Source organism: Vanellus vanellus (assembly GCF_965231255.1).
Source record: "Vanellus vanellus genome assembly, chromosome: 3".
Lineage (NCBI taxonomy): Eukaryota > Metazoa > Chordata > Aves > Charadriiformes > Charadriidae > Vanellus > Vanellus vanellus.
Window position 1 is genome coordinate 56,448,719 of NC_138907.1, and position 12,067 is coordinate 56,460,785.

The following is a 12,067-nucleotide window of genomic DNA, read 5'->3' on the forward strand; positions in this document are numbered from 1 at the left end:
TTTCTTACACATTTCTGTGACAGTCAGTGTTTGTTAGATTGTAAGTCCGGTATTCTGCAGTCAGCATCTCTGAAGCTACTTGGTGAGCGTATGTTGGCCAAAAAGGCTTTATGCCTGGTTCACCTGGATTATGAGGAATATAACCTAGAAATAGGTGGCCTAATAAAATACTTCTACTTGATGGACTTCTGCATTGCAGAAAGTGTGACCCCTTCGTTAAGGAGCAAATACTGTGTGTTGCATTTCAGTTAAGACTGCAGCTGAATCTGCACATGGCAGATTTCAAACAAGAGAGTAAATTGTGACTAGAATTAGGGAAACTACACTATCAGAAAAAAATTAAAGCAGTGAGTATAAAGTGTGGTAAGTATGAAGGTGTGCATTCGTGCAGCTTTTTGTGTGCATTGTGGCATGCCAAATATCACTCTGCATCTCACTGAAAGGTGTGTAGAGCTTGTTGTATGGAAGGAAGTTTTTTACCAACTAGAAACCCTTGACGAACCATCTTCTAGTGAATATAAATTCAATACTGCTGTAAAATCTGACTTCCAGTGACCACATTCAGTGATTCCAAGTTTTTGTATAGTATTATGTCCCTAAGCTGTTGCTGAGAACTGACAGCATTTTGTCTCCATTGCAATTGTATGTTTTGTTCCAGATGCCACAGGATACAGTATCATATTTTTGAACTCCACAAAAACAAGCTTAGCTCTTTACTTGCTCCAAGCCAAAAGAGTGTTTATGTCTTGTTTGTTATGTTTTAGCTAATGTGCTGTATTTTAGAAAGGGTGTAACACCAGCATTTTCTAGGTAACATGAATATAATTTGTCATACAGGAAAAAAAATGTGTAGATTGTCTTAATTTCAGAAGTGGTACCTTGCTTCTGGGTTCATGTTACAAAGCTCTGGTTTACTGAGGGAGTAGGGATTATTTCTCTCAGGAGCATATGTTGTTCTGTTTTCTGCATAAAACCTGGTAATTTTCAAGGGCAAGACAATTGCAACTTGTTTGCTGTTTTGGGGAACTTGCATGCTTGGCAACAGCAGCATCCAAAGTTTTACATTGGTTTTTGACACAGACACTAACATGCAGCCAGGATCTGTCTGTCTGTCTACTCCTTCACTGACACCTTGCTCCTGGGAAGGTGGTAGGCAGAATTTGTCCCCAACCTCGCTGCTCTGGGATCCAGCACCTCACCTGGCCATGGGGCACCCAGTGGTCAGAACAGTGGTCCTCATCACTGGGGGTAGTTTTGAGCATGATTTGTCTCGTGTACCAACATAAATGATCCCCAGTAGATGGGGAAATAGTGCTAACGTGGCCTTTGGTACTGAATCTTTTAATGGACATGGCAAAACAGGCATCTGAGTTTAGTAACAGCTTCTGTGAACATTGTGATAAACTCTCAGTTAATATATTAATGTATTTTGATAGTGTCCTAAGTGATTCTTGTGGGGGTCACATTAGGTAGTTTGGAACAATATGAATACTCGAAGTCAACATGTCTAACACCATCTTTGGTGGTTGCAATAACATTGTTTTTGCAGCACCTCACAATTTAGGAAGAAGAAAAAACAATCACGGAAGGCATAATTTGGGTTTAGTTTTATAGCTCATAGGATTTATTCCATAAATACAGAAGATGCTTCTCTGAAGAATGAAGGTGAGTCACTTTTTTCTTGTTTTCTTTTTATTTTAGTTGCAAGGTGGAGAAAAAAACTCCTGACACTTACTGGCAGCTTCTAGTTTGTTTTCTGTGAAAAGCATTTAAAAGCGTTGTAATGGCAACCGTGGTAGTGGCAGCACACAAGCAAGGTTGAAGAAAAGGGGAGAACATTGAAAGTAGCAAGACAAAGCTTTGAAGGTTTTCCAGAAATTGTAGCATTTTATCTTTATTCATATTTTAATTCGCCTTTTTTTTCTGTTGCTTCAGAGTTCTGGAACCATAGTAATTGACACATTTTGTCTGTACTTGGGTTTTAGCGTGCACTCAGTCATTTTCTTCTGGCATTCTGGAAGTCTAATGCATCCAGGGATAGGCACATCTTTGACAAATTAGAAAGCTTTTTAGTTTTGTGAAATGATATCAAGAATGTAATACTTCTTGTACTAAAGCTTCTAGTAATACTGAACAGCTGGAAAAAATTACAAATGTTTAAAAACCAAAATAAACAGAGCAGATGCAGGAGAATATTGTTTTGTACATGCCATAGCCGTGTCTTCTCTTAATTGCAGGCCATGGCCTGGTCGTGTTGGCTGGTGAATGTCTCCTGTAGAGTTGGAAGGTGGAGTGAAGGGTGTGAAGGAAAGTCAGCTTCCCTCAGGGTATGCCAATGGTGTGTGTTGGGCTGAGGAGGTTGCCCTGCCAGAGATGTGTTAGTCTGGTATTGCCAATGACTTACTTAGGAATAGCATAGTCAGCATTATCTGTTAAAATATTGAATTGTATTAGCTGAGAAATACTAGTTGGATAAATGCTGAATCATCTGTGCTGACAATTGCAGAATGACAGGAGATGCCATTGTAGGCTGTGTGTAACTCTTATGCTGTTGAACGCTACCACCAACATTGAAAATGGCTTGAAGGTTGTGGGAGTAAACACACAAGGGCTTTGGCTTATTGACCAGAGAAGGTGTTGATTCAGCCTTACCAATAGGGGACCTAAGCTATGTAAAAAAAAAAAAAAAAAAAAAAAAAAAATCCTTGCCTTCCTCCAGGAAGCATGAACCCCCTGCTCTGCAAGGTTCCCCATCTGCTCTGGGCTCTGACTGAGGGGCTAGGTGGCCAGCCTCTCACAATGGCACTGAGTGTGTTTGGACCAGTACCCCATAGCTCTGCGTTAGCTTTTTTGGAGGTGTGTTAGAATAAGTTGTTGTGTATTGCAGTGAATCTAGAAGTTGTGGACAAAGCCATGGGGGAGGCTGAAGAGGATGCTGTTCTGTGCAACACCCTGGATGCCTGCACCAGTCCTGAAACACACCCGTGGCGTGTGTCCTCTCTTCCCATCCTCAGTCATGGAGTTACAACTGGCAAGCTGATAAACAAACTGAACAAATTCACTGGCTTCCTTTATGAGATATGGAAGTAAACTGTGTATTGGCTAAATTAAGAATATGTAAACTATATTTACTTATGTTTATCCGTAACTTTGTCTTTGGATTTAGATGTAAATGTTGGGAGGCTGCACTTGTGAATTTTCTAAACAATTAATCTCCTGCCTGTCAAAAGGGACACTCTGGCCTTGATTATGATACCAGATCCCATCTGTCTAGCTGGTTTCACCATGCTGCTTCAAATTGTGTTAACACTTGAATGGGGAAAGTAAATGTTTGCTTTGTGTGATGATAATAAAACTGGGAATTTGGAATTCAAGAAAGTAGTTATGTTAAATGACCGAGCCCATTTTACAGATCCTGGAGAATGGTATTTGCAAAACCTGGAGATAGTAAACTGGATTAGATTTTGGAGATGGCTTTTAGGTCTGTTGAAAACTGATTGCAGCAGACTTGTTGATTTGAGCACTGCCAAGTTACCTGGGAGGGCTGTCTTTGTCTTTTGAACTTCACAGTTGTCAGACGTTTCTTTAGTGCATTATATGGAAGCGTTGAAAATATGTGCATCAAGCAGTAGCTTTATGGAAACATTTGTAGTATAAAGCTAAGAGTGAAAACACTGCTTTGTCATGTGCATCTTCCCCAGATGCCAAGAACCTTTGTAATACTGTGGTTAAGATGTTTTGTTTCAATTTTTTCCTGTATCTTAGAGCTGTTGACATTTTAGGAATTTTTGTGGCAACAATTCAGCAGAGGAGAACATGATTAGAGGCTTGGGATGGGGGAGACAACCCACATTCTGTATATACTTCTATTACTGGTTATATTTGGTATGTTGTTTAAAATAGCTTACCTTTATTTTCCCTTTCGATAAGCATAAGGGCTAAGCTGTTTGTTTTTGAATAGTAAGCCACACTGTGGGGGTTCTGGATATGTAATTACTGGAAAGTCTCTGAACATAATCAAACCTACTCTTTTGGTGTTGTCTGAGTTGGACCAAAATAAGCAGCTTTTAATAGCACATATCAGCAAACCTGCCTGTTTGAGTTGTTGACTTTCTTTCTTACACTTGAATTTTAAAATTCAACTGAAACTTCAAGATGATGTGGCATAATTTGCTGAAAACATGGGGGTGGGTTTTTTTTTTCCTGTTTGTTGGCTCTTGCTGCATTGTCAAGAGTGGAAAGTTGTAAATAAGCCAAAAAAAAAATCTGATGCTGAACCACTTCCAAATTTGATTTGTATGTTCAGCAGCAGAAACGAGGCACCGTGTTTGAAGAGATATTGCACCCCTCTCATGGGCATACTGGCCATCAGCAACAGTGTGTGGAAGCTGCCGTTTGCCAGAAGTCCGCAGTGAAGAAATTCGGTTCCCCTATTGAATGTTTGTGGATTAAGCCCAATTATTAGAAGTGGTCTAGCTTGTAATGTTTTCTTGTAACAAGTGATTTATTTATTTTTTTTTATGCAGATCACCATACGTCTTTTGCTATAGATTGAAAAGAGTAAAGATGAAGTGCAAGTTAAAGAGAGAAAAAAATGGTGCGAAATGTTTTGGAAGTATCTGAAGTAGGTTTTATTGAAATGAAGATGAGTGTCTGGCTCTTAGGTAGCTGTGGCTCTGCGGTGCATTTCATAGCAGTTGATGCCTTTGGGTGTTGATTGAGCTGTAAGGTGAAGGACTGGATTTGGGGGGGGATGATCTTGTGCTGAATCCTTGCTCTGTCTGTTTAGACATGTTGCTGGACCAGTAAGCTGTGAACACAAGTGGCAACAGTAATAGTATTGAAACTTTTATGTGCAGGTCTTTCAACTCCTACAGTTAGCTGGGGTGAGAACTCTCACCTCCTTCTTAGCAAATATTTTTTCATAATCATGGATCGCTAATTTTTTAGCCAGCAGAACTTGCAAATAGGTTTGAAGCTGCAGAGGGATGCTTTTAAGATAAGGTACTGAGGTATCCTTGAAGATCCAGTTCTAGGAACGTGAGCTAAGGGCTGAGCACCATTCTTGGACATGCTGCTTCACTTACTTGTTCTCATTCTCTCTGCTTCCAGGGTCACTTTGAAAGCTTACTTCCTTTTGGAGAGTTCCTGATCCCAACTTTCAGACTCTGGCAATACCGCGAGATTATGGAGGGAGTTGGAGGGGGTGGGTGTTGCCCAGGAGCTGAAATCCCTGCCCTTGTGTTTTCTTCCAAGAATATGCATGAATCCATAAACAAATAAAGATTACAGGTTTGTTCATAAATGGCTGTGTTTGAGGATGCTTTTATGGACACGAGCTGTACTGGGAAAAAAATAACCAATAATATCAGCTAGGTTGTCAGTCCACCAAACTGCAAGGAGAAAATTACAGAATGCTACCTGAAGAAATCTCAAGTGCTCTTTTCTTTCTCTTGAGCAGAGCTAGAGAGTTGTGAGCTATGGAATAAAGGCAGGAAGGACCAATCTCCTGCTATTGTAAGCAACTGTCTCCTATAATCCACTTAAAAAACATTTTAAAACTAGTTAGGTTTGTTTACTTTTGCATTCCTTCTGAAAGCTTGTTGCCAAACAACACTGTTCTGATGTTTAGAAAATTCCTCTCATTTCCAGCTGAAACTTTTCACTCCAGCTTCTTTATTCATCTTTGCTCTTGTGCCACAGTCTGTGTAGCTTAAATAGCTCTTGTTCCTCTGAGCCTGTAAAAGCTAATGTAGCCCTTTCATGTGACGAAAACCAGCACTTTTAGTTTCTGGCAGGACTCCCTCCTTTCCTTTGATGGTGCTAGTAACACTTCTTGCACCTGTTACAGAGGGACGTGCTCTTTCTGGAACAAAATGGACAGGAATGGTACACGGTATTTTATATATAATCTCTTGCAAGACTTTCTTCACTTCCTTTCTTCCACTGAGCATAACTTTCCTGATGCACACTATGCTCTTGTTTGCCTTTCTTAATATTTATTGTCATCTTTTTATAGATATGGACATGTTAATTGATATCTGTTGTTTCCAGGTGAAAAGCTCCTGTCCTATTAGGGAGTGTCCTTCAGTGTGTGGTTTTGTACTATTTAGCTTCACCTCATTTCTGTTATTCTGCTCCTCAGCATCACCACAGTTCTCCATAGACCAAATTGTAATCCTCTTCTGCTGACAGTTCCTTTCAGCTTCATGTCACCAGGAAGCTTCATTGTAGCTGTCCTAACCTTTGTCTCAGTAATTACCAAAATTATGCCATTCTGATTATAGACTGCAGCATGTCCAAAGTAAGGTTTGTGCAACTTTTGGTTCTTATTATACAGTTACAAACTTTTTTTCTGTCTTTCTCAGGTAGAAATGATTAATTTCAGAGCAGAGCACCAAATTATGTTGTGTTCTGGTTTGGTGTTGATCTAGAGTCATTATGTGAAACTTAACAATTCTGCATTTCTTAAAGTATCAGACTAAGATAAAACAAGCCCTTCCCTCTGAATTTGCCATTTTAGTTCCTTATAACTTCAAATGTATTTGTAAAATATGAACACACAATTGGAAATTATGTAAGTCTGAGATGGATGGTAGCAGGAAACACTCTAAGATTAATACTTAGAACTGGATAACTGCTACTGTTACTTTTCCCTTCTATTTTATGTAAGTGTTCTGCCCCACAGAAGACATCTGAAGATGGTCTTTGGCAGGTTATGTGTAATGTCCAGTGCATTCCTTGCACAACCCTGGTAGAGCTTGCAGGAGACCAAATTCAACATAAAAGGATGACATTCATGCATGGGTGATTATTCTGACTGGATCTTAAGGGACTTGTCAAGTCATTAGTTACTTCTTGAGTAGTAACATCAAATATTTGGAAATTCCCAACATTGTTATTTTTTTATTGGAAAAATCTAATAAATCAATGAACTACAGGTATTTAATCACAGAATTTTCAGAGTTGGAAGGGACCTCTAGAGATCACCTAGTCCAACTCCCCTGCTAGAGCAGGATTGCCCAGAGCACATTACTCAGGACTGCATCCAGGCGGGTCTTGAAAATCTCCAGAGAAGGGGACTCCACAACCTCCCTGGGCAGCCTGTGCCAGGGCTCTGTCACCCTCACCGTAAAGAAGATTTTTCTTGTGTTTGAACAGAACTTCCTGTGTTCTAACTTGTGCCCATTACCCCTCGTCCTGTCACTTGGAACCATTGAAAAGAGCCTGGCTCCATCCTCCTTCAACCCACCCTTTAGATACTTGTACACCATAATAAGGTCTCCGCTCAGCCTTCTCTTCTCCAGGTTAAAGAGTCTTAGCTCTCTCAGCCTTTCCTCATAAGGGAGATGCTCCAAGCCCTTAATCATTTTAGTTGCCCTTCGCTGGACTCGCACCAGCAGTTCCCTGTCCCTCTTGAACTGGGGAGCCCAAAACTGGACACAGTATTCCAGTTGTGGCCTCCCCAGTGCAGAGTAGAGGGGGAGAATGACCTCCCTCGACCTACTGGCCACACTCTTCCCTATGCAGCCCAGGATTCCATTGGCCTTTTTGGCAACAAGGGCACATTGCTGGGCCATGGATAATTTACTGTCTACTAGGACCCCCAGATCCTTCTCCTCTGAGCTACTTCCCAGCAGGTCTGCCCCTAACCTGTACTGGTGCCTAGCATTCTTCCTCCCCAGGTGCAGGACCTTGCACTTGCTTTTGTTGAACCTCATTAGGTTCTTCTCTGCCCAGCTCTCCAGCCTGTCCAGGTCACGCTGGATGGCAGCGTGGCCCTCTGGGGTGTCAGCCACCCCACCCAGTTTGGTATCATCAGCGAACTTGCTGAGGATACACTCTGTCCCCTCATCCAGGTCATTAATGAATATATTAAACAAAATTGGACCGAGTATTGACCCCTGGGGGACCCCACTGGTTACAGACCTCCAACTAGACTCTGTGCTGCTGATCACAACCCTCTGAGTTCTGTCCCGCAGCCAACTCTCAATCCACCTCACTGTCACCTCATCTAGCCCATACTTCCTCAGCTTTATTTTACTCAATTTAAAAAATATTGAAGTGATGTTTTTGACAAATCTCTGTTGAAAGGAGCTTAGTTTTGTTGTCTGCAAAATCTTGCAAAATCATGATAAAGAATAAGATTGCTGAACTAACTTAATGTAAGTAATTCTCTTCTGTCATGGCAGTTTCTTTGTATGTGGTTTGGGTTTGGAGATAGGATTGAAAAGTTTTGTACCATAGTGGGCTGAAAAGTCTTCTTGGTGGTTTGGAGCCATTTCAACAGTTGCTATAAGATCTGTGAATTTGTTGTTTTATTTTATGAATAAATACCACACATAAAACTTTAGTGTGTTAGGTGTAAGCTGCTTACCTTTCCCTTTCCATGTGCCAGATATAATGCATCTGAGTCTGGATATTACTGGCTGCCTTCAGAAGACTTTCTTTTCAGAAAAACATATGGAGTCATTTATGTGAGATACCAAAGTATCTTTCTTTCTGTCATTTAAAAATGTGATACACTTCTAACTGTTGACCTCTGTCTTCTCATATATTTTTGTATGTCTGCTAAAGCAAATGAACTGTTGCAATGAGGATAGATGTTTCTAGCTTGTAAAATCTGTGAGATCCAATCTATTAAGAAAAAGAAGGACTGCACATCTGCAAGAGAAACTTTGTGTAGAGCTTTAATGTGTGGGTGGTCTGTTTTCCCTCTTGAAGTTTTCCAAGGTTGCCAAAGTACCTGAGTGTTTTCTTGCAAAGGAAAGCTTTCTGATTTTTTCTTGTGCTGGAAGTAGGCAGCTTTTGTCCCTGAATTTGGAGATTGAGGGCGAATGAGGATGAGTTTCATGCTGGGCAAGAAAGCCCTCCTAAGAAGAGGTGCAAGTAGGTTTTGTGCAAGATCGGCCTAAATCACCCTAATGGGGATACAGCCACTCCGGGGCTACATCTGCTCTTGTTCCTCCTATTGAATTAAGCAATTGATAACATGGCAATGGGCTGCTTGGTAAGTAACATCTACTGTTTGAAAACTTTTTCTAAAATGCCTTAAGTATATTGGGTTTGCTTTCTTACAGCAATTGTTTATATCTGTTAAATGATAACAAGGTTGTCTAGGTGCTGAGAAGTGCACCAAGGGTTTTTAAGTACTCAAGCCATCTGCTCAGAACTGCTGAAACTGAGCTGCAGGTTTGTCAGATCAGGTGCTCCTGCTCTCAGTCCTGAACAGGCAGTTAAACCAGCTGGTAGTGCCTTACCCCATGCATGGAATTTTGTTAGGAAGTCAGTTTAGGTCATTTTGAAAGAAGTAGCTTACATGAACGATTGGTATTCCTAATATGATCATGTATGTGTAGGAAAGCGAATGTCAGACACATGTTTTTTGGAAGATACAGAGTTCAAGAAGCAACTTTTGTGTGACAATCTAATTGCGATGGAACCTGACATACATCCAGTGTGATGGATGGTGCTTGGTGTATTTACCCTCTGGAAATCCAGTCCTAATTTGCCAGGAGTTCCAGTGAGTGGATTCCCACTTCAGTTCTGTACTGTTCCCCCTCAATGATAAGGGCTGGAGGGGATTTGGGTTTCGTTTTAGTCTGATGTTCTGGGTTTTGATTAGTGTTTCCTTTGTGTTCTGCTGCTGCAGTGCAGTAGGACTCCGTGCCAGGACTCCTTTTAAGAGTCTGAGCGGAGTAAAGCAGGTCCACAAAGTAAAAGGAGGATAGCATGTATTAATACCATGGCCTTTTTATTCTCTCTGGTCACCTTCTCAACTGTTGCTGAGCATGGATAGCCATTGAGTGCTTGCCTTGAACAGAATGGGTGGCGGATCAAGACTCAAGGTGGAATAGAAATCGGAAGATTCCACCAGTGCCTCCTTAGCATTGGTGGATTTTGCTGACACTCCTGAGTCAATGTATTTTCATCTAAAATGGCTTAATATGTAGTTGTCTATGCCAAGCAATGCAGAAGAGGCCAGCCATCTCTGTATCTGAAATTCTTCATTTTATTCTAGCCTGAAACTGATAGACGTAAGCAAACTGTGAAAAATGACCCTGTGTCATACTTCAAACTATTTTATTTGAAGTTGCATTGAAGTAGAATTCCAGTAACTTTCGTGATACTTCTCAGAGCTCAGAGGAGTAAAAGTGTTACAGTTCTTCCATAAGAAAGCCGACTGACATTTTTGCCGCTCAGTACAGCACTGGAGGACAAGTCAGCTTCTTGCCTCTTCCCTTAAACTATACCTTTAATAAGGTTATTTGCAAAAAGTGTACCTGAGTAATTGGCCTGTTAAGGATTAAGATGCTGGAGGATATAAAGAAATTAAACAGAGGCAGTTCTTTCTGATGGACAGTCATGAGGAAGCATTGCTCAAAACGTGTGGTAAGGTTAATGGAAAACAGTAACTGGAAAAATATGTAGTCTAGAGACTTTTCCCTCAGCTAAGTTAGTAAAAGTAATGAAGAGGCCCGTATTTTCCGTTGTATTTAAATTTTGCTTAGAGGGTTTAATGGGGAGTGGTATGAACTGATTGTATTACACAACAGAACTTCAGGAGTACAAGACAAAGGAGGTGGCTCCACAGCTTAAACCATAAGAACCAGGGAGAGTCACTGCTTTACTTATTAACTGGTAAGACAGACAGGAAAACAGTGTTTTTTATTGCATTTAGTTTCATATCCCAGTGCAGAAGTAAGAAGGGTAAACTGAAGAAGGTTGGAGAGCAAACACCACCCTATCCATATGCATCTATATGCATCTGGATATGTCTGGATTGAAACCTGTTGATCTTTAATGCTTAAGGTTAACAAAAATGACTGAAACGGTAGGAAATTCAGGATAGGATCTTCTGGTTTTTAGATCTCGTATTGTCATGGGTATGCCATATGACTCAGGTGATTAAATACATCTCAACCTCAACATGTGTGAATGGATCTTGAAGAATTGCCAAGACAGCCTTCCCAGGCAATGTGACTGACTGCGCACTTTTAGCTCAGGGAGAAATGGGTAATTTTGTTTGGATTGCTGAAGCTGGATAGAAAGCTTTGTTCTAGTACTTGCAGGCACTGCGGGTGTCTAAATTTGCAAGTTCAAACAGAAATATTGTAAAGCTGTGTGGTTTATACCATGTTGCAAGGAAGACTTAGGCATGCAGTGAAAGTGAGAGAAAGTAATAGCAAGATCCTGGGTTTTAAGGGTCTCTACGGAGATCCACTGTCATTCAGGAAAGGGAGAACACGTGGCTATATCGGTCTGAATATGTGCAAGTATGTTTACCATGTAAAAGCTTACTGGAGTGGCAGAACGCTATAATTCTACTGAAGATTAAAAGAATGAGAGAATAATCTGTAGTCACCTTAAGCTTTCTTTAGTTAATTTAGTAATTCATGTACTAATCAGGATAATGAGCTCAAGCAGAGTACTGTGCCTAGTGCAACGAGATTGATGCGCTATCAGTGTGGCTTGTTTCCAGGACTAGCTGGATGTCTCCTGCAGGACTTTGCTGGGCAGTGCATATGTGACCTGAGAGCTTTCTGGTTGTCTGCCCAGGCTACACCTCAGTTCTGATGAGTGCAGCAATCGTTGCATAGGAAAAAACAGTATTGTGTTTAGTTTGTCCTAGGTACAGTCTGCCTGTCTTTGGCTGTATGTTTGAGTTTGCTGGAATGAGGAATACCTTTATCATGGCCATAGTCTGCAAATCCAGCCTTCACAATGGGTAATAGGAGTGGCTGTTTGGGTCTCTCTGTAACTCGTTCGATTACAGGGAATGATGGAAAGCAGTTGAGTTGATTAGCATTTATCCACTGCTTGTCCTTGGAAAGAGCCTCTGATCCTAAATCTTTCTGCCTCGCATCAAATTGTCGTACCTCTGACCAGATAGCACTTCTTGTGCAAAAAAAACTTGAAAGGTTTCCATATCTGTATTCATGACATAGAAATTAATGTTTAAAAATTATTATATGTGGATTTACTCATATTTGCAGAAATTGGAACTCTAGTAGGTAGAGAGCACAGTAGAGATTTAATGCTTGTTGTAACAATCTTTAAAGTGTTT

The 12,067-nt window shown here is 40.7% G+C and overlaps 1 protein-coding gene across 1 annotated transcript in view; it reads left to right on the forward strand.

Moving 5' to 3' along the window:
- UST (uronyl 2-sulfotransferase) overlaps positions 1-12,067 on the forward strand; it is a gene marked incomplete at its 5' end in the record, with an annotated part of 166,995 nt that overhangs the window by 24,054 nt on the left and 130,874 nt on the right. The gene's annotated exons all lie outside the window — the stretch shown is intronic.